Source organism: Hyposmocoma kahamanoa, unplaced genomic scaffold (genome assembly GCF_003589595.1).
Source record: "Hyposmocoma kahamanoa isolate Upper Pololo Valley unplaced genomic scaffold, ASM358959v1 81, whole genome shotgun sequence".
In the NCBI taxonomy this organism is placed as follows: Eukaryota; Metazoa; Arthropoda; class Insecta; order Lepidoptera; family Cosmopterigidae; genus Hyposmocoma; species Hyposmocoma kahamanoa.
Genome location: NW_020654080.1, coordinates 8,655,381 through 8,678,855, shown reverse-complemented (window position 1 = coordinate 8,678,855; position 23,475 = coordinate 8,655,381). Strand labels below are relative to the sequence as shown.

The following is a 23,475-nucleotide window of genomic DNA, read 5'->3' as shown; positions in this document are numbered from 1 at the left end:
ATTTCTTTTAAGTAGCTTTTTCTCATTGAATTATTTTGTTAGAGTCAGGATGAAAAGAAAATCCAATTTTCTCGATGCCATTTCATTCTTTATTTGTGCCGTGTACTTTCAATAGAACACTATACATACAATCTGTTCCGCTGAGCTCCGATTTCTAGTATTAACAGAATTTCTTGGGGTCGTAAATGTGACATGTAATTCAAACTTTACACTTATTTACCTAATACTATTTTTATGATAAAGTATGAAATAATAAAAATGACAGTTATGAATAATATAAAGTAATACATATATAAACGTGATAGAAAGTGACGATTAGGTCGAGGATGTACACACCTAAATAATGCCTATTTACTCTCGCCTTGAAAAGACCCAACTTATAGCGTTCAGGGAATAAGCCTGCTGGCAAGGGATTCCACTCCATAGTCGTTTGCCACATAACTGTGGAAGCGTGACGCTTCGTACGAATATTTGGAATGTCCACAACATAGGGGTGGAACGCCAGCCCACGTCTTGTCTCCCGGTGATGGAAAGGTAAAGGCGAAATTAAATCATGCAGTTCCAAAAATTCCAACAAAAGAGCTGATTAAATGTACTGTAGTTAGTGTCCTTTTTATATGACGCAACCAGTTCGCTATCAATTTAATGAAATTTACCCTGGCAGTATCTAACATGCCATATAAATGATGCCTATTCACTCTCGCCATGAAAAAGCCTAAGTTATAGCGTTCGGGGAATAAATCTGCAGGGAATTTGGCTGTTCATCATATTAATGTGGAAGCGAAACGCTTCGTGTGAACTTGTTGACAAAACTACTAATCTATCAAATAAGATTCACGTTGTATTAATCGAGATAACAAGCATTCCGTTTATTCCACATGCACTATTTTGTTACGATATTTTCTGAAATTCTTTTGTTTGAGGTAAACGAAAAAAATATAAGAGACAAATTATATGTTTAACATTTTAAATAAAGTTGAAGTGAATTCTATATTTTTTCTTCACATTTTGTCATGTTTGTGGTATGCATACCTTACCTATTTCTACCGCCAACCTGTAATGTGAGCATTAATACGTTCTGGTTTGGTGCTGGTGAAATTACAAGCACATGGAACTTTTCAACTTACGTCTCAGGGTGACAGGCGCAGTGGCAATGCCCCTAAGGTCTTTGCGATTTAAAACTCTGAATGGTGCTGCAACTGTTATGGACAAGCGTGTCGCTTACCACCACGGTGGTAAGCGCACGACTTGTTCATTCCGTTACTTGGTATTATAAAAAACCGCATGCGTTGCTTTTGACTAGCATTTTTGTGGTTTGCTTCTTAGAAATGGCGGCGCTTACACACACTTCGTATAACATAAATATTATCTCCCTAAGCTTTTTTCCGCGTAACAACAGGAGGAAAAATATAATTTTATTATTATGTACTCTATCAACTTGGAGATTACATTGTTCATGCATCGTTGACGCACGAACAAACAACATTTTACGTTTATTATTAGAAATTGTGTGTTACTACATTTAAATTAGTAATATTATAATTTTCTTATTTTACCAACGTAATGTCGTCAAAATATTCAACCGGACATTCTTTAATTTACGATTTAATTAATTCAAGAATCGGAACAACAGAACAACTACTTCTGCATAAGCAGCTAAAAAAGGAGGTAAAATAAGTTGGCAATTTTGCAATGCATTGGGCTGGCTATGCACAATCGAAAGCACAACGAGTTTGACATTTTAGACTTTGGGCCGGTGTTAAGCGTGACACACACAGAGAACGGGTAAAGGTCGGGTGCGGGTCAGCTCGGGACCTCTGCGGCACTAATTCCGTGTATTTATATGAACGACAACACACCGAGTGCGGGCTCGTGCGCATCCGCTCTCTGTTTGTTTCACACTTTATTATCGCAAGGACAAAGTGTTTCACACATCTGGCTGTATTATACCAGAAGTGCGGCTTGCTTAGCCAATTTATTTTATTTACTTGAGAAGTAATAGAAGAAATGTATGAAAGCGAAACTATGTTTTTAATTCGTTTTTCTTCATGAGACTCCAGTCTACATCTTGAAAATTAGTATCTCATGAGTCAAATGAAACATACCAAATGTACTTTGAAAAAAAAATTGTTCACGTTGCTTAAAGTTTCTAAGAAAGCGCGGAATAAATTTTGTTGGTGTATGTTACATACTTAACACAAATGTCCTTAACTTTGTCAAATGGTAGTCAGAGTTTTGGTAAAGGGGAACGAAAAACTTCAGTACCTGTCCAAACAATGCGCTCGAAGTTGAGCGGGGAGTTTGGATTTGAGAACGCTAAAAAGGATTACACTGTAGCTGACTTCGGTGACTTAGCGGTTAACGGCCCGATGACATGTGAGGGTCCAGGTTCGATATCGACTTAACTGATTACTGGTAAAACTTTTCTAAATTATTTCTAAACTATTCTAACAGTTAAAAAAAAGTAAAAAAAATTACGTCAAATAGTAGAATAGTCACTTGTGCGGCGGCCATTTTGGAAAATGGAAAAATGAAAAAAAAATTGTAATTCCGACAATTTTTTTAAATAATACTTATTATGCAAATAATTGACTAGTTTAAACAGATATTGTTGGTTAAAATTAATTATTTCTTATTAACTTAAGTTAAAGATCTCTGAAAAGTGGTGGTTAAAAGTAGCACTAGTTGCCAAAAAATTGGTTTTTTTAAGCCACAAATAAGATAATAAAACAATAAGAATAGAATTAATGAACCAGGCAAGGACATACTCATTCCATAAAAAATACAAAAGCTAGGTTTATAATGAATTGTAATCGACTTATAATTATCGATGTATGAAGTAAACAAGCGACCATGTACATTAACTCTGTATTCGACTGTACACTGTCAAAACACAGCAACAATCTTATAAAAAAAATTCAAACACATCTTGCAATGTAGAAAACAAATAATATCTAAGATGCCATTATGTTACAAAGGACGTTTTGAAAGGCATTTTCATTCCAAAGAAGCCCGTTATAAACGTGATCTCATTTTGTGTTACGTCCTCAATAACACTAAAGATTTATGTGAGAAAAAATTATAATGCGTTTTTGAGAACGACATGAAACATTTGTCGGAGCTTCACTGATGATTAAATATACTATAATAAAAACATCCAACTTAAAAACAAAGAGGGCATCTATTCTCTGCCATTTTCTTCATAATTTTAGTATACACGTAATCAGTACAAGCGGCTTAATACTCCTAACGAAGAAATCTTTTCGAAGATAACGAGCCTAAAACCCGCACTCCGTGAAAGAAGCCTGTTTGTCTGAAATATTTTGTTAGTAGTGCATGTATATGTATACGACACGACTTTTATAATTAATATACCATCAAACGACACTCAGATCTGTATTTTATAGGTAAAGAGTACAATTATTTCATAACAATTCCCCTTTCATAAGGGGAATTCTAGAATTATCGGATCTTCGTTTAAAGTTCTGAGGGCGCGTTTCCATTATGTCTTGCGTCTTGCCTGTTCCCATATCACGACTATATGTCGTGACTGTGTCGTGGACGTTCCCACTACATCCTGACGATAATTTATCGTTTCATAGCAGCCGCCTTGTCGTTTGCAAGACAGACTCGTTTGAAGCTGTAATTATTTGTCGTCACATTTTTACAGTGACGTTTTATTTATCGTCTGACGACTATCGTTCTAGCTCTTCTCATTGTCACGACAGTTTGCGTGAACAACTTCATTTAAATATCTGTCGTCACGACATAATGGGCATAACGCGCCCTCATTGGCACTGCAACACGTGGACAGGCGTGTCGTCGGCTACCAGGCATATCGTTCGTCCCGTCACGTTGGTATTTATTTTTTTCAATGTTTTTCATGTGTACTTTGATACCGTGCGGACTTTTTAGCCTAACCATTCATTTAAAGTATGTACTTGAATGAAATGAAGTAATGGAAATGAAATAATGGTATACATAAATTGGTAATAACAGTAATTATCGCATCAACCGTCATAATTTAATAAGAATGGAAATTAATTAATTAATTAAAGTCATAATTTAATGTTAATGTAAAATTTAATGTTATGTGTAAATAGTGTTTATTTGAGTGTAGTTTTATAAAATCATTGTTTTTGTTTATACCTACAAATCGCCATTATTTTTTTATGTCACCAAGTGACGGGCCGAACAAGTCGTGCGCCTGGTAGTAAGCAACATGTCTGTCCATAACAGTGGCAGAGCCACTCTGAGTTTTAAATCACAAATATCTGTGGGGCGCTGCCATTGCGCCCGTCACCCTGAGACACAAATTGACAAATCACATGTGCCTGTTATTTCATCAGCACCTTTACTCTAGGGACGTAGTAATGCTCACATTACCGCTTGGTAGCAAAAATAGTAACAGTACTTCCATGGACAAACTTCCAAAATGAGCGATGCCTTCGGTGCAATTTTAACCTTACATTCTTCAGACAAACTCAGCTACTTGTACTATACAAGTTAATAGTGTACGTTTAACAAAGCAGCTTTACACACCCAGTCACCGCAGCTGGGCACATACGAATGAGGTTCCCTCCTTAAATTTGCGTCGGTTCTCAGCCGGAAAATCCAATGATTTACCGAGCTAAGGCCTTATCATAATCTCGCACGTCCCTCATATTTCACGCTGAGTTAGTGCTCTGCTCAGAGGCAATTCACTATTTTCACTATTCAAATAATTCTATTGATGTACACTTCGTACCTTTCGTAAGTCTATTACATGGCTGTTGTACTTCCTAACATCTTATATTCTGCTGAAACGTGTATCATCCATGTATCGTCGCCACATCCGCACTTTAGACCGATTTCACCTGAAATGCCTTCGTAAAATATTAAACATCAGCTGGTCCGACCACGTGCGGAATACCGAAGATTTGCAAAGAGCAAAGGTAGGTGGAATCGAGGTATACCTTATGCGGCGACAAGTTCGTTGGGGCGGCCGCGTATCAAGAATGGCGAGTGGCGAGTGGCAAAGCGCATCTTTTATTCGGAACTCAAGGGGGGCAAGCGAAAGTATGACGGACAACTCCTTAAATATAAAGATGTACTTAAGCGCCACATGAAAAATTGCGTTATTGACCCAACAGAGCGGGAGAAACAGGCAGCAGATCGCCGGCAATGGAGATCTTTTGTGGCAAACAAAACGTCACAATTTGAGACTCGTCGACGAATTCAGTTGGACGTTAGACGTGATGAGCTGAAAGCCCGACCACCTGCGGCGATCAGCTACTATTACATTGACGATGTGCTCACGTGCTCCCTGTGCGCACGAGCACCACTAACAGCAAAGCTGAAGCAGGTGCCGTGGCCGAAAACGGTCACGAGAATACACAAACACACACACACACACAAGCCTATTTCGAAAAACACAATTACTACAAGTGATAGTCAGTCAATAGAATGTAACAGAGGTCTGAAAATATTATAAAAATTGGTGAGCTTGTACTGAATTGAGACTGTACTGGAAATACTGCCACATTACCTATTTTTGCCGCCAAGCAGTAATGTGAGCATTACTGCGTTCCGGTGGTGAAACTACAGACACATAGGACTTGTCAACTTATGTCTCAGGACGACAAGCGCAGTGACCGAACTGAGGGGCACGATTTAAAGCTCTGAGTGGCGCTGCCACTAGTATGGACAGGCGTGTCGCTTACCACCAGGAGCACGACAAGTTCGTCCCGTCACTTGGTATCATAAAAAAAGATAGCGGTATGACTTGAACGCGTATTTAAGAAACTGACCTGACATCACGTCAAACTGGACGCAGAGCTGTGGAAGCGAGAGCAAAGGCCTTTGTCCAGCAGTGAGACACAATAATAGGCATATTAAAATTAAATTTGTTTTTGTGAAATTTGTGAGGAAAAAATTATCTTATCAGCGATTGAAGTAAATTTTTTTAAAGCTGTTTTTTATCATGAATACTATCGTTTGGATCTTTTTGAAGGTACAATTTACTTCTGAGGTTTATAGAAAAAAAGAAGTACAAGGCACCCCATCATCAACATTAAACTGAAACTGAAAATTTAAATTCTGACCCGGCAGGATCTGCGTCCTTGTTGCACTATTATGTATTAGACATAAACAGTTTCATCTTAAAACAGATGCAATATAAGATTAATTCAAGTTCTTTGTAACGAAGTCAAAGTCAAAGGTAAAATACTAAATTTTATTACAATGTTTTACTCGTCAAGAAAATAATATTTTTTATTAAAGAATTTGTATTGCAAAAGTTCCTTTGATATTAATTGCAGCTTAATAATAATATTATCGCAGTTTAACTATTTCTTCCTAAAGACACTCCCTCTCTCTCTCTCTCTCTCTCTCTCTCTCTCTCTCACACACACACACACACACACACACACACACACACACACACACACACACACGCATGCATGTGCATACGATACCTTAATCATTGAAAACCCTCCACGGCGCTTTCAACTCTTTATCAATCTGTTCACGATAAATATATCAAGACGTACGATTATACCAATTGCTCTACTTTCGTCCTCAGTTCGGGAGTTTTGACCTGACATCTGATCTAGATTTCAGTGAATACAGCTGAGATTAACCTTTACAATCCAGTTTCGGGTCAATAAGTCTAAGTTTGTCTTGTAACTTCTCGTTTACTTCTTGTCGTTTTATTTGTAACTTATCTGTGTATATTATTTATTAAGTTATGTTTGCTGATCGTTCGTTTACTTCGAGTATTTCACATATTTTTGTTGATTATATTAATACTTTGTAAGATAATATAAGTTTGTACCATCCAGAATATAATCAGAAATAGAGACGAAATGTCATTAAATTTGTTTGAAAAGTATTCTGCCATATCATATTACTGTGACAACTGCACTCAGATTGGCTAACCCGAGTTCGAAACAATGGACGAGTGTCGTCAATGGGTGTCGTCAACTGTTTCACTTCAAAAAAGTTAACTTGAGCTTTGCTATAATGGACGAAAATTGCAAAATTACATATTTAATATTTAATTACCGATGAAATGTGATTCCGTTTTTTTGTAATTAGATGTTTTGCTGTTTGCCTACACCACCGAGTAAAACAGCACGGCATTGTTAGAGATATTATCTTTATTACAATAAATACAGAATATTTTTTGGAACATACGGAGACGTACACACAGGTCAGTAGTGGGCCTGTCTATATTTCAGTGCAAACGAGAGTTGATATTTGTAAGAGCTGTATCGCTAATTTGTTACCAGGAATATATGGCCCTTATTTCGTCTCTGTTTCTAGTTATATACTGGATGGTTGGTACTTAATAAATATCACCAACAAAAATAACTTCCCGGCGCAACGGCAACGGAACCATGAAATCTTCGCAAACGCTAAAACGCGAAATGAAAATGGCAACACTTAAGACGCGAGGTATTCAAACGTCAGCTCCGGTGATGTATCTTCAGAATATATTGCTGTATTTTTTGTGAAAGTTTACAACTTCACGCGTGGAATTTATGGTGGAGAATGCTCACTTACAAATTAGCTGGAGTTTCCCAGATATATATAACACCGAGGTGGAAACTGGCTTTGTATATAATTTTTCCGACCCTCATCTTTTTCAACAATAAAAATGCAAAATTTGAATGAGATTTTCGTTGGTTCTGCTTTTGTACTCATTTGTCGGCTCTGTATTCAAGTGTACACTTCCTACTCCGCTCTTTCTTTGAACAAATTTCATACTCGGCTAAACATGAAAGCATTTGTAATAAAACTCAATTTACTTTATTTCATACGTCTCATGTTATGAATTACGAATGAAACGTGGAATTCAAATAGGGTTCCATGATATTCGCGTTCTATATCATGTTATATATTACTAATAAAATAATAACAATATATCCTTGTTAACATATTATGGCTTTCATTGTTCTTGCTTTTCTTCAATCGATATTGTTTCTGTCATAAGAGTCTATCCAATGGCTTTGGTTCATAACATAACAGTGAAAGTTGAATCAATTACTTAGGAAAAAATATATACAGTAAAATTGAACGTAGTTAAACAAAAAGGATCCAGTCACTTTCGAAATATGGCAGTTTGAAGTTTAAAAATGTTTGTCACTCTTGTTTTATTTTCGAAACTTATAATGTCATGTAACTCCAAAGATATCTATGTACGTTTATGTTGGATTTTTTTTTGCTGATCTGAGGTTAGAGTTTAGGAACCGTTTGGTACACATAATTCATTTTTTGATAATTTTCTGGATTGGATCCTTTATGCTTAACTACGTCCTATTGAGATATACATTGATTACTATACGGCGTGAATATACGATTCCTCAAAATGTTCATGATAGAAAAAAGCACAGATTTACTTCGAAATTTTACAAGAAAACCGCTGTATTCAATAAGTACTTTACTTTTAAACCAACTGAACTAAATAGAACACGTATACTGTATGGTATACATTTTACAAATGGCTTAAATTTTGTTTGTAAAAAATAAACCCTGAAATAACCTAAGTAAGACCAGTGTCCCTGGAGCTCGACCTAAATAAAATGAATCTGTATTAGTACAGGAAAAATTTACATTTGAGCTAAAGTAGTATCGACTTTTAATAGACGAATAAATATAGACGACCTCGGTGGCCTAACGGTTTACACTGTGGGCACTGGTTGAGAAAGTCCCAGTTTCGATTCCCGGTAGGACCGATTTGGGAAATGAAATTTTCTAAATTGGTTCTAGTCTGAGCGTTCTGGGAAGTACCCCAGAGTGAGCTCTGGTACTCATAGTACAGGGAATTCCCTAGTTTGGGACCACATAATTAGTAATTAATTATTAATTTCAGTAAACTTTTAGCTAAAAAATAATTAAAAAATTAATTTTAAGTGAATTATCGCTGAGGAAATATTTTGTATCACAATTTAATGTAAGCTTTTTGTATGTCTAAAAACTTTCGTCCTTAGACTAATAATTAATAGCTTTCATCAAACAAAAATGTGAACAAACCTAATTGACCAAATTCTCTATCACGCCATTATTATAATCAACATTGAAAAGCCTTGATGTTACAATTTTAAAACATTTTGAAACGATTATAAACCACATAGTATTTTCCAATACTAAAATAAAAACTGTTACAATAATTTAAATCATCCATTTATCAAATTGATTTCGACAACTCAAAAGGAAACCCGAGCAAAGCTGTTCGGTTAGGTAATATCCGGACGCGTCGTAACTTCGCAGCTGCTTCAGTTCTGCTTCCGACTCGAGGAGCTAAGAAATTCTAGTGCTTAATGCTTACATCTGTGAGTGACAATTTAAAGAAAATTAATAAAAGTAGAGTTGCTGCGAGATCGAACTTTGATTAATATACTGAAAGACGGCTAAGTCTGCAGTCGACAATTTAACCACTTATATAATATGCCAATGGTTCCTAAACTTTTTTGATTCGTAGATCACGTGGCAATTTATTCTATTTTGCGTAAACCCCTCTGACGATGCGACGTCATTCATCATCATCCCACTTTTTTATCACCCTTTTCTCTGGTTCCTGACCACTCACTTTTAAAATTTTAAATCATTCTCTTATTCTTTTTTTTTCGTCATTCTTACTTTGCTTCGTACCGTCGTCACTTCCATCAAAATTCTCGAGGATAAATGACGTGTCCTCAATTATGTAAGCCTAACTGCTTATAAAGCAGCTAAAAGTATAAAAAAATTAAAAAACAAAAACCTCAAGTGCAAAATAGTATATTATACGAATACGACCTTTTTGTGCCTCTTTTCTCCTTTTGCTTCTCTTTTCCCTACCTTGTTATTTATTCCTTCTACAATAAATTCATGTAAATCGAGCGTTTCTATAATTATTACGCAAGACTGAATAGAATAAAGACACCCCTTACCTTTCTAATATGGATTTTTTTATAAATTCATCAACTTCAAATTTGTTTTTGATGTGAACACAACGCTACTCACTTTGAGAAGTTTTACTGTCGAGTGAGAAAAACTTTTATACATTTTATCTATCCAAACGTATGTATGTTTGAACGTAGGTAAATATGTATGTATATTACGAAAGTACATAGGGACTATTCGTTTAATGTGGATTATTACATCTATGGAAAGCCAAAGTCCATTTCTGTTCGGTCTTTGAATAATAAATATAACAAAGCAATGGAGTAATTTCACAAAAAGTAAAAGAAAAGATGGTAAACTTAATATTAAAGACTTGTACTTTTGTCTTTATAAATTTCGAAGAAATACAAGACTCCGGAGCATATATTAGATTATCATTTCCTAAGTTTAAAACTTATATTAAAAGTATTTTAATTGATAAACCATATTACAAAATTGAAGAGTATGTGTTAGGTAAAGATATATGGTAAGACAACATGACTCTAGGTTCCACACTTGACTGCCTCCGTGGCCGAACGGTTACCATGCCGGACTGCCACGCAGAGGTCCCAGATTCGATTCCCGGGCCGGGAGAAATGTTTGTATGGCTTACATTTATTTCTCTCGTGAGTTTGGGTGTAATTTGTGGTTGTCTATGTGTGTGTCCATGGCTCCCGCGACACAGGGTTTCCCTAGTGCGGGGCTATGTTGAGTGTGTGCGTTATTATTATTATTATTATTATTACACAATTATGACTCAAAGTGTATTCCATAACATTTAACTTAATTTGAAAAGAGCAATCCCTGGAGTTTCTTGCTCATTTTTCTCAGGGACGTCAGCGTAGCGAACGAGCACTATCTTAAAAAATGACGTTTTCAAATGTAAAAATTTTACCTATATAATAAATGATTAATTGACTTTGACTATGACAACAGATATAAAAGTCATCCCATAACTGTCATTGATCAAGTTAGACGATGGAACGCAACATCTCCCAGTGTATTAAGTGGTCGCAGTTATAATCCGCTCTCACAACCCGCTTCATACTCCACTTGTTATGTGAGATAATTCAGATATATCTTCTGTCTGTTTGGCGGATTGTAAAGGTACAAAAAAGGTTTAAATACCTATGTCACTGGATGTCCAAGAAAAAAAAATACTACGTATAATAGAGTAACAATGTCAGAGCATTCCATTCCGTAACTGCTAACTTGATAAGCGGTTTATAACCATAGATTTTTTTTTTGTATATCTATGTTTATAACCATTTTATAACTAATACATAAATAACATACGCGTAATAAATTAAAACTTCAATATCAATCAAATACCACGTACTTCCACGGCCACTAAGCACTGCTACTTTATTTATTGTTAAGCAAACATATATTTAAAAAAAAAAAATTTTTTTTGATAGATAGGTATGTGATCTCAGACAGCAATTGTTTTGGCAGAATTATTTTCAAATAACGATAATATTTTTCCTTAATATTGGATCTATCTGGAATTCAACTACCTTTTAACATCCTTTAAAGCATCCCTCACTCTATCGAGATGCGGAATCAACAGCGGTGAGACTCCAGGCTTCAGTTTGTAACTAATGCATTTAGGTAGTGTCGCTTTGCAGCGTTCATAAGCTGACAAATTCACAAACTATTTATTAAAATGTTAAGTTTATTGAATATGACGACGATTTACTACCTTGGTATTCAATTATATTTTGTAAATTACTTTACTAGTTTGTTATAATTTTTAAAAAAAATGGAACACAAAGAAATATTCCTTCGATCCGGTTAGAAACGAACCAATGATCTCGCCATACTGTGGCTGAAGTCCAGCTGGATCGAAGGAATTTTACTTGTGTGTATTAATAATTATATTTACTAGAATTCTTATCCAAATGCTCGTGTACTTGATGTTTGATTTTTACATTTTTTGTATAAAATTAATTACATACTTTTTATTTTGTTGTCGTGTATGATTATTAGTAAAAGTTTTACTATAGAACTTGTGCGTGACGTAAATTTATCGAAATTCATAAAACTCTAACCTGTGGGAACGATGGTAGTACTTGCCTCCAACAAATAAATGGAAAGGTCTTCGATTTGAATCCCTGTGACAGGATAACCTAATCTATGAGTTCTATTTCCAATTTACGTACATTTGTGTAAATTTAGTAACAGGACCTCTCGGTTACGGCGAAAGAAATCATGGTAATAAAACCTGTACATCGAAGAAGGCTTACAACCCTTGGAAAACGAATGAACGAACGAGCCTATATACCACAGATAATAATAATATACTAGTACAGATATCCAATCTCATACAAAAAAATGTCGCACTCGTAACTCCGCTTATTCGGACGCTTATTTTGATTCTTAAGGCTGATCAATACCAAGGAATACCAAGGAAACCCACGATGCGACTGTAATGATATTCGAAATGGCCAACAAATGGCAGCTATTAGATTTTTATCAAGGTCATTGCTCTTGTTCGGGCGTTGATTATAATAATATAATATATAATGAATTCGCAAACAACCCGAGTCAGTACTTTTAGTATTATAAACAAAAAGTTTTTTTGTAACATCCAGAGACGGGACGAACAAGTCGTGCGCCTGATGACAAGCTACACGCCTGTTCATAACAGTTGCTGTGCCACTCAGAGCTTTAAATCTTAAAAATCTTAGAGGCACTGATACTGCGCCAACAAGCTAACAAGTCCCATGTGCCTGTAAATTCACCAGCACCCTTACCCTTCAAGACCGGAACGCAGTAGTGCTAACATTACTGCTTGGCGGTAGAAATAGGTAAAGTGGCGTGCTTCCCTGCACGACCTCTTTCACAAGGAGCTCCACTGCTGCTAAAGTCAGTGTTAAAAAGATTTTTAGTTTCGGGAATAAATTCAAAGAAATACCATATATACAAGCTATGGCAAACTAAGAAATCAAAAAGTGTACCATCAAACCTTCGATTTGTTATCTTTTCAACGACAGTTTGTAAATGAATTTTAATAAAAAATTTGTAAAATGTTGTATAAATAGTTTTGAATTTCCTTTTTATATTTTATACTTCGTATTTCATATGATATACTTACCTCACATTTTCGAGATGCAAACTTCATTTTTTTTTATCCAAGTGTCTACGCCATCTACAGTTTTAAATAAATACTAGCTAGTTAGCTTGTATGAATCGATAATCTATGCCTATACACTCTTCTGAGAGGAGCCCGTGCCAGATATAATGGGTTGACTATTATAAAATCATGTAAAAAGTTTGCCTTTTTACTCAAAAATTTATTATGTATGGATGTTTATTATTTCTTTATATCACATTAGAACTGAGGTAAAACACACACACACACAACACACACAAACACACACACACACACACAAACACACACACGCACACGCACACACACGAACACACACATATATATTATATATATATACAGCGTGTCCCAAAATTCAACGATAAGTGGGCGCTGGAGGGTGGACCTGCGCATAACTAATTGAGGACTACTACTAAGAAAAAAAATTTATATCATTTTTTTTTTAAATTACGATAAAAAAATTGTTATTCTTCGAAAATTTACTCCCTTAATGATATTTTAAATCACCACGACCACAATTTTTCAGATATTTCTGATGTTTTTATTTTAACGGCCACCTAAGTAGTACTGCTGTCTACCACAACTCTTAAAATTCCCAGAATGCCTGCAATTTTACAAAAAAATCCATCAAAATTTTTTTTTTCCTTGAAATTTTGAAATATTTTTACCTGCAGTCGACTTTCACTCATCGTTTTGTAAAAAAAAGTACGGACACCACTGCGGCAAGTATTTTTTAAAATTGACGCAACTAACCAAGATTCCAAAATGGTATAATACTTTAAGAGAACTAGGCGCAAAAAAATATTGGTACCATTTCTAAGAAAGACTAAATTTCTTGATTATTGTTCTTATTCATAATAATCACTTTCACTATGTGCCGAAAAAATATTATTTGATGCAATTTCTTGGAATTTCAATGGCACATGTGCGTAGTCGATACAATTTAGAAATTAGAGAGAGAAAGATAGCGAGAGATATACGTTAGAAAGAGATAGATAGATGCCCTTTGTTGAATAGCAATAACGCAGGTAGAGAAGTTCCGGTGCTCAGCAAGTCAGTACGCTCTGCTCCTTTGTTTACTGCGCACCTTTCCGTAATCAATTGACGTAGCTCTCGTACTAACGACTTTTGGCTTGGCTTATTGGACTGGATTTAAGTGATCTGCAAACTAAATTGACCTGGCATCACTTTGGACTGTGAATTGGAGTTTTGGCGTATTTTGAACTGATTATCGTTTATCATGCCGCTACCATACACACCGGTGGAATACGCTAACATGCACCTTTTTATTTTTTTTATTTTTATGAATTTTTATGAACAATTTTATGAACAAGAACAATAATCAAGAATTTTAATCTTTCTTAGAAATGGTACCAATATTTTTGGCGCCTAGTTTTATTAAAGTATTATACCATTTTGGAATCTTGGTTAGTTGCGTCAATTTTTAAAAAAACTTGCCGCAGCGGTGTCCATAATTTTTTTTTACAAAACGATGAGTGAAAGTCGACTGAAGGTAAAAATATTTCAAAATTTTAAGGAAAAAAAATATTTTGATAGATTTTTGTGTAAAACTACAGGCATTCTAGGGTTTTTAAGAGTTGTGGTAGACAGCAGTACCACTTAGGTGGCCGTTAAAATTAAAACATCAGAAATATCTGAAAAAATGTGGTCGTGGTGATTCAAAATATCATTAAGGGAGTAAATTTTCGAAGAATAACAATTTTTTTATCGTAATTGAAAAAAAAAATGCGATAGATTTTTTTTCTTAATTTTCCTCAAGTAGTTATGCGCATGTCCACCCTCCAGCGCCCGCTTATCGTTGAATTTTGGGACACGCTGTATATATATGTATGGATTATTGGAGTATTGGATGCATTACTTTAAGGGTCCTATTCCAGAACTCTACTCAATGCCCTAGTCAAGATTTGAGCAGACTTGAGTATGATTTCTAGTGCTTTGAATCATACTCAAATCCTGACTTGAGCATTGAGTACAGTTCTGGAATACGACCCTTAGAATGGGTAAAAGCCAGTGTGTGAATATGGAGGAACTGTGATGTTAAATCAGCGTACAAAATTTATATTCACAATCCATTTTTTGCATTTCAGTAACTTTGTGCTTCAAGATAAGAGTTTGAGAAAGTAAGCCGACGAATTATGCAAACCAGAACTAATTTAGAAACATCCGTTTTGCAAATTGATTTCAATGTTGTTCAAATTGAAATACAAACCAAGACGTTTCGTATATCTCACCGAGACGCTTAACCGCAGCCACCGAGTTCGTCAAAGGTGGTATTCGTCGAAGTTAACTAGTTTAATTAGTTACTGGTTCAAGCGTACTGGTTAAGTTTCTGAACTCACGTCTTATAAGCGACGCTTGCGTGTGCCTGGAAAGTACTAGCTGCTTCTAATTGATTTCTGCAATGTGTGTTAAGAAACTTGATTGCTTATTACTTGTTAGAAACAGAAATTAATTCACTTGAGCACTAGGCTGTATTATTTCAAATCACATTGACCGGTACCATAAGTTTATATGGGAAATTATATCTAAATACGGCACGTAATACTAAAATATAAACAATTGTAATTCGTTACTCAGATTTGTTTTTAAACAACTTCCGACATTAGGTATATATCGGCGTATTCTAGCAAAGCGTTTGGCACGGTTTGCTAGAAGAAGCCGGTTTGAATCCGGCCGGATCCAAGGAATTTTTCTAAGTGTTCGATCTTTCTATTAATAATTATAACAAACTAGTGGAGTAATTTCACAAAAAATAATCCGTTCTTCTTGAGATGCCATCTCCTACCGGAGTTCGGCTATCATTAGGATGATCTGTATTTTAGACACAGCTACACGGTACAAGGATCTTGTGCTCAGATCGAGCCATGTCCGGAGATTGTCAAGACACGAAATACGCCTTCTTACAGGTGGTCGTTTTTCCTGGATTTTCCTTGCATAATTAGTTGGAACTTAACTTTTTTATAAAAAGAAACCGACTTTAAAACTTTGCTTATCCGCTTTCGCTGTGTTCGTTACTGCGGTCTCTTCAACTATAACTGAAACGCATGGGAACTCCTCATCAAAACGAAGCATTTGAACCCAAACATTACGTAGCAGTTACAGTTGAGCAGAAAATATACCACAATAACGAACAAAATATCATTGAAATTGGTTCACAAATATTGTCGAAGTAATCGCGTAACATTCAAACAAACCAACAAATACAGTCGAATTATTGAGAACGTCCTCCTTTTTTTAACCTTTTTAAAAAAAGGAGGAGGTTCTCAATTCGAATGTATATATTTTTATTGTATGTATGTTACGCGATAACTTATACGGTATTTGTGAACCGATTTTCACGATTCTTTTTTTGTTGGAAAGGGGGTACTTCCATAGTGGTCCCATTTCATTTTGAAGGAAATCATCCACCACCATTCATTTTTATAAATAGCCCCTAAATTTTCTTAAGGAGCAATTATTTTAATGGTTGATTTTGCTATTTCCCCAATTCAAGGCCTTATTCTCTTCATATTCTTTGAGTAGTGAGAACCGATTTTTATTATCTCCAGTGTCAAGTCCTGTATAGTGACGAATTTAAGGATGTTTCAATAAAACTTAGCAAATAGATGTAATTCCATGTACTTTTGAGGTCGGTTTTTTAGTACTCTGTACTGATTCTTATTTAAGTCTATCGACCACAATATGTAATGATTACGATTTTAATGTGAAGATTATGGAGATTAGTGAAATGTTAATTGTATACTCAAGGAACTAGGAGTGGACTAGATTCCGATTAAATGGAAATGGGTCCCAACGGATTAATGCATTCGGCAAGCAGTTTGAATGCAGTCTTCTCTAGGTACGCTGTGGAATCGATGAGCCGTCGTGATGCAGTCGTGCCAAACTGCTTTTCAACCGCAAAATGGCAATTGAAATACAACCCATGTGACTGCACGTTTAGCTATAGGAACCGTAACTAAACTCACGAACAACAAATGACCTCAACCCATTAATTCAGTAATTTTTATTAAAAATTTGGCAACCGATTCATGAAAAACACCAATTTTTTAAAAGCTTCAAATTCGAAATGCCCTATTGACGTAAAATCAGATTACTTGTGTACTTTTTGATAAAAATCGCTGTTTGTACGCTTACGAACTGGATAGGTGTGATTGCTCACGAGTGTATAACAAATTACAAATTTTTTTTATAAAAAACACCTACCTCAAAAGTTACTGGAATTACATCTAATTGCCAAGTTTTATTGACATCGGTTACCGAAAATGCGCGAAACGGATTTCATCCCCTAGTTTGACACCCTTACAGGCGGAATATTTTCTTCAAATTTAAATAGGACCTATACTGAGGTGCTCTCTTTTCAACAAAAAAGGACTAATCAAAATCGGGTCACAAATAGTCGGAGTAATCACGTAACACACAAAAAAATACAATCGAATTAAAAACCTTTTTTTCTGGAGTCGGTTGAAAATATTACATGACTATAAATATAGTAAAAATTAAAGAACGAAGTAGACCCGACCATGACGGTTTCTCTACGTTATAATTATTTGGGGTTATAATAAGGAATTCTAATATTTATTTATTGAATATAATGTCACAATGTTCTACTACCACGAAATTCATAAATGTTGTGTGAAAATATTCCACTGGTTTGTTATTATTGTTCTGACTGGACCCGAACCGGTCTGTCCCCATGCCGGGGCCACCGCTCTTACCAACTGAGCTACCCACCGAGTCATCATCTTACTCATTTCTATACACATTATACTTGTTACAAATCTTTTTTTTTTTTTGGGTTTGGCCAACTGTGAGAAACTTATGAAGTTTCTTTATAGTCAGGTACCTTTACAGCTAACATAAGCTGAGGAGAGATGGCGATGTATTAATTGCAAGATCACCATTTGTAATGCGCTATTTCTATGCATACACCTTCTGCTGTTGGATAAGAATTTTAAGAATGCTCACTTTATAGTATACGGCAAAGCACAGGAAAACCAATTATATTTCAATAAAAATATTTTTTATCAAAATACCTCGGTAGGTACCTCAAAAATTTGCTTACACGCTTTCGCTGTGTGCTGTGTGTGTTACATCTAATTATCAAGTCTTATTGAAATCGGCTAACGAAAAGTGGGTGATATCCAACAAACCAGATCCATCCCCTAATCTGCCACCCTTAAGGTGGGATGTTTTCTTCAAATTTCTATGTGACCACTACAAAATTACGAAAAGTATGAAATACGAAATAGGTACAAAAAAATCATCGAAATCGGTTCACGTATAGACACACATAAAAAATACAGTCAAATTGAAAGTTTCCTCCTTCTTCGAATTCGGTTAAAACTATATGTTGAGGCCTCTAGCAAAATCTGCTCTGTACAAATTATTTTTAACAAGAAATAAGTTTTACAATTCGTAACATAAAACATGCAAACAATTTTTGTCATCATGCAATATACAGAACATTACGGAAATTACAAGATATGGTGACTCTATTTTATGTCCCCAAGAGCTCATAAAAACTTATTATGTGCCAAATCCACTGTTCGCCTCTTTATTTTTTGTGATAATATGTTGTTATATTACTTTGTTACAATGACAGATTTTCAGAAAAGGGTGCCACGTTGTTTCAACAAAATTAATTAGTTCGAAAGTATCATAATGCTTTTAAATTGAGATTGCTTTTTGTTTAACCCTTGTCACGTAAATTATTATTTTAGAAAAAGAGATGATTTTTGCCTTTTCGCGTAAAGTGAATTGTGGGAGGCTCGAGGTTTCTGAACCAAGACACCACCACATTCGCGAACGGAGAAAATCGAGTAACGAACTCTCAAGTATCATTAAACACATTTACCGTATAGTAGGTAGCAGTAGAGCTCCTTGTGAAAGAGTTCGTCCAGTTATGTTATCAATACTGAGTTCTGGTTTCAGGGTGACTGGGAAAACTGATTAATCACGCAGTTTTCAGTACATTACTCATTCGATGCGGACATAATTAATACAGGCTGGCCATAATAATTTGCTTATACCTGATTACAGAACTTGTGGTATTACAAAAAAATTACGTTTAGTTAGAGTTTACAATACCAGGCTTGTTAGTATTGTTAATAATTCAATGAAAATGAGAGAGAAAATTGAATTAAAGTGTGTGTGTGTGTGTGTGTGTGTATGTACGTGCATGCGCACTCGTGTGTGTATAACCTCCTAAGGCCCTGTGTACATTAAAATGTACAGTGATTCGGACCCAAGCAATATTCTTCCTATAAATCGTATAAACGCATTATGTATATTGACAGTAACCATACCTAAAAGACTAAGTTTTTCATATAAAATTCAGGGCATACTAGCTTGGACCTTCGGCATGTAATTATATTTAATCCATTCTAAATTACATTTAGCGTTTAACACTTTTCCCATTTTAATTAGTGAAATTACAGGCACATGGGACTTGTTAACTTATGTCTCAGGGCGGGCGGACGGGCGCTGTGGCTGTGTGGCACTGCAACTGTTATCGATAGACGTGATGTTTTCCACCAGGCGCACCACTTGTTCGTCCCGTCAGTTGGTCTTCTTATAAAAAAAAATACTTTGCTGGGTTTTAGGAAGATAAAAATGTCATTAGGCAATGTTAAGGACTGATTTTAATCCAATATATTCGCTACTCTGCGGGCTGTAGAATAGGTTATAGTATAGTATGTTTATTCGACAAAATACAGTAATTAATAAATAAATAAAAAGATATTTATTTATCCACAAAACACATTAACAAACATAACCGAAAAATTAAAACAAAAGAACCGTAATGTGGACAAAAAGGATATGGATAAAAAAAAGAAGGATGAAGACTCTGCATTGTTTCATTGACTTCAGGCTTCACCTTAAAGCTATTCACTTGCTGCATCAGACCGGCAAGCGGAGTGTATACTAAACACCAAGCAATTAATAGAGGCTGTCTGTGTTGCACTATGTGTAAAATGTAAAAATAATTGTAATGAAAAACAGAAAACATTCTAAAATTGTATTTATTTATTTAGTGTCGCTAATGGATTTAACCACCGACTAGCTAGTCGATTTCTGCACACAAGGACCCATTGTTTACACATTTTTTTGAAAGAATATATATAACGTTTTGGCATTTTTAACGTAGGCCAGTCATTCCAGCACTTACTCGCTGCGAGTCGGAAACTGCCCCTGAACAGAGTTATTACTTAGATCTTAAATAAAATGAGGTTTATTACATCCAAGTTGCAAGTGGGCGCGCAAATATTAATGGAATTTTAATTTGTTCTCCACTGTACTGTATGTATTTTCGTCTTTGGATAAATAATTTGGAGCGACACAGACGGGAGAAATTTCATTACGTATAATTGATACAGTAACATAATATAACCTCTAGAACATAATATAAAATATCTAATTTGAGATTTCAATTACTGACAATGATTAAATTTTACGACGAAATTCGGCACGGCACGTCATTCCACTTGAAGTAAAATAGGGCCCCACCTCAAGTTATTGTCTAAATGTCTTCATATAAATTTTTATTGCTCTTACACATAATAAATATGCGGTTAGGTATACTCACACGCATTCATGTCCACGTAGCCTAATTTAAATTTCCTTAGGAATAATTAAATTACATGAATCTGTAATGTTTAATAAATTCAAATGATCTTAAAAATTTTACAATTTCCATCAGCGTTTACAAAAATTTGTTCATTTTCATTGTTATTGTGCTACATGTTTATGTTTTATTTTTTTAATCCAAAAATAAGTGCGCATTTGACTTCCATCTCATCTGATGTAAAGTGACGATAAAGTCGACGATGGAGCATGCACACCTAAACAATGCCTATTCACTCTCGCCATGAAAATATACCGTTTAAGGAACAAGTCTGCAGGAAGAGAATCCCACTCCATAGCCGTTCACCATATAAATGTGGAAGCGAAATGCTTCATGCGAATCCTTGGAATATCCACAATACAGGGGTGGAAACCCCAGCCTACGTCTGATCCTCCGAGGATGGAAAGGGGAAGGCGGTCTTAATTTGTGCAATTGCCTCGCACACTGTCCGACATCCTGTAGAATAGCGATAAGCAAGCAACTTACGTATGTGGTATTTTGATTTAATGATTGATTTCTTCATCTTTTCATAGTAAATGTTTAAAATAATAAGTTGAAAGTTTGTACTCATTAAGTAGTCATTTGAAATGATAATCTCAGTTGTTATGAGCGCGGCAAAGTCAGAGAAAAGGCAATTTCCTGACCAAAATTTCAAATTAAATGTTAAATTTCGTGGTCTTCCTTTTATTTAAGATGCTAAGTTATTAAGAAGAAAACAATCCTTATGCTTAAGGCCTTCGATCAGTATAGTAAATTTATAGGTTTTTTTTGTCACATTTGGTGGGTTCGGTACCCAGTTCAGGCAGGCGATTATTTGAAAAATCTTTGAATGCAGTTCGAATTGTTTTTAAAATCAAAATGAAGTCTTCTTTTAGTAAAATGTTCTATCTACGGTATTTAAGGTACTTTCCGTCCGTGTCGTATAGCCGTGAGACTCCTGTATATTATATAACATTTTAGAAGTAGATCCCGTTCCAAAGCTATGTGCATAACTTGTTTTTATTTTTTACTGACAAGTTGCGTGGTATATTAAATTATTAAGTTCTCATATTAAATTTAGAATAATCATAAACAGAAAATAAAAGGTGTTCTATTAAATATTTGTGAAATTATTCTTGGAATTACAGATATAGGTGGGCGTATCGCTTATCCCTTGTTCCGTCATTTAAAGCCATAAATAAAAGGTATAATGAATAATTCATACTATATATTACTGTATTCTGTTCCATATTAAATCAGAAATAAAGCTAGATAGGTATGTTATCAAAAGGTACATTCTTCGATTTCATCAAATATTGTTTTCTAAAAAACCAATCTCATAAAGTCACCCCGTGTCGATAGCAAGCGAATCCTTTCCGGACTCAGTTTCATTAAAACCCCGCTCGAGCTCCCACAAAAAGAATACTGCAGTCATATTTTTAATCTTCTAGCTGAACAATACGTCGGCGTCAGCGCACAGAAAATGTGCTTCTACAGATTTTATTGTTTCTCGAACCACAGTCTAACATTTTTCTATACACTCGAAAGTTATCTGACAGATTTTTGATATGAATAAAACTTTTATTATTTCTGTATTCTAATATTTCCTCAGAGTAAAGGTGCTGGTGAAGGCACATGAGACTTGTCGACTTTTGTCTCAAATCTTTATGGCTTAAAGCTTTTAGTAGCTCTGCAACTGTTACGGACAGCCGGGTCGCTTACCCCCAGGCCCACGACTTGTTCCTCCCGTTTCTAGGTGTCATAAAAAAATAAACGTCGGTATACAGAAAATACACTTCAACTGAATTAATCACTTGTCAAATCACAGTCTAATTTTTTGTTTGCAAATGTAACTGGCTCTGTTACAAAAAAAGTGGCATTGTGAACAATACGTGGCATCACCAACAATATATAGGAAATATTAAAAGAATATGTGCTAGATAACCACACCAATTGCCTGGACTCAAAAGTAGTCGAATTCCGTGTACTCAGATCATTAGATCTGAACACCCAGACCAGGAATAATTTAGAAAATTCCATTTTCCAAATTGTTCCTACCATGAATGGAACCTGGGAGCTCCGCTTTAGTAGCAGTAAAGCTCCTTGTGAAAGAATTCGTCCAGGTAGTACTGCCACCTTACCTATTTCTGCCGCCAAGCAGTAATGTCAGCATTATTATGTTCCAGTTTTGAAGGGTAAGGGTGCTTGGTGAAATTACAGGCACGTGGGATTTGTCAACTTATGTCTCAGAGTGACGGGCGCAGTGGCAGTGACCCTCAGATCTTTGCGGTTTAAGGCACTGAGTGGCACTGCAACTGTTATGGACAGGCGTGTAGCTTACTATCAGGCGTACGACTTGTTCGTCCCGTCACTTGATGTTATAAAAATACTCCGCTTTCAGCGCCCACAATGTAAATCATTAGGACACCGATGTCGTTAGAATTGTACTGTGACACATTTTATTATTTTTTGAACAACAGATGATATTTCGATCTACTTAAGTTGATACTTTCCTCGTCTATAAAAACATTTTTATATAATTTTTGTAGCATATACCAATGGCGGATCCGACATAAATGTAAGCGTAAATAGACTGTAGAATTGTCTCACGGAGGATTTGCCTTATATTGCTTAGAGGAAATATTTTTGTACATAAAATGAGATTTTATTTTGTCGTTTCTTCAACTTTATGAGGGACGTGGTATGTTTTCCTCTTTTGGGGAATCAGCGATATTTGGGTTATAGCCGAGTGGACTACTTCACTTAACCCTGCCCCATTAGGGCAACAAAATAAATACTTTTTTAAGTTGTTAATGTAACTTATACTTCCAGGTTC

General features: G+C 35.3%; 1 protein-coding gene across 4 annotated transcripts in view; it reads left to right on the top strand.

The window, feature by feature from the left end:
• LOC113234187 (collagen alpha-2(XI) chain-like) overlaps positions 1 to 23,475 on the top strand; it is a 170,022-nt gene that overhangs the window by 109,684 nt on the left and 36,863 nt on the right. The gene's annotated exons all lie outside the window — the stretch shown is intronic.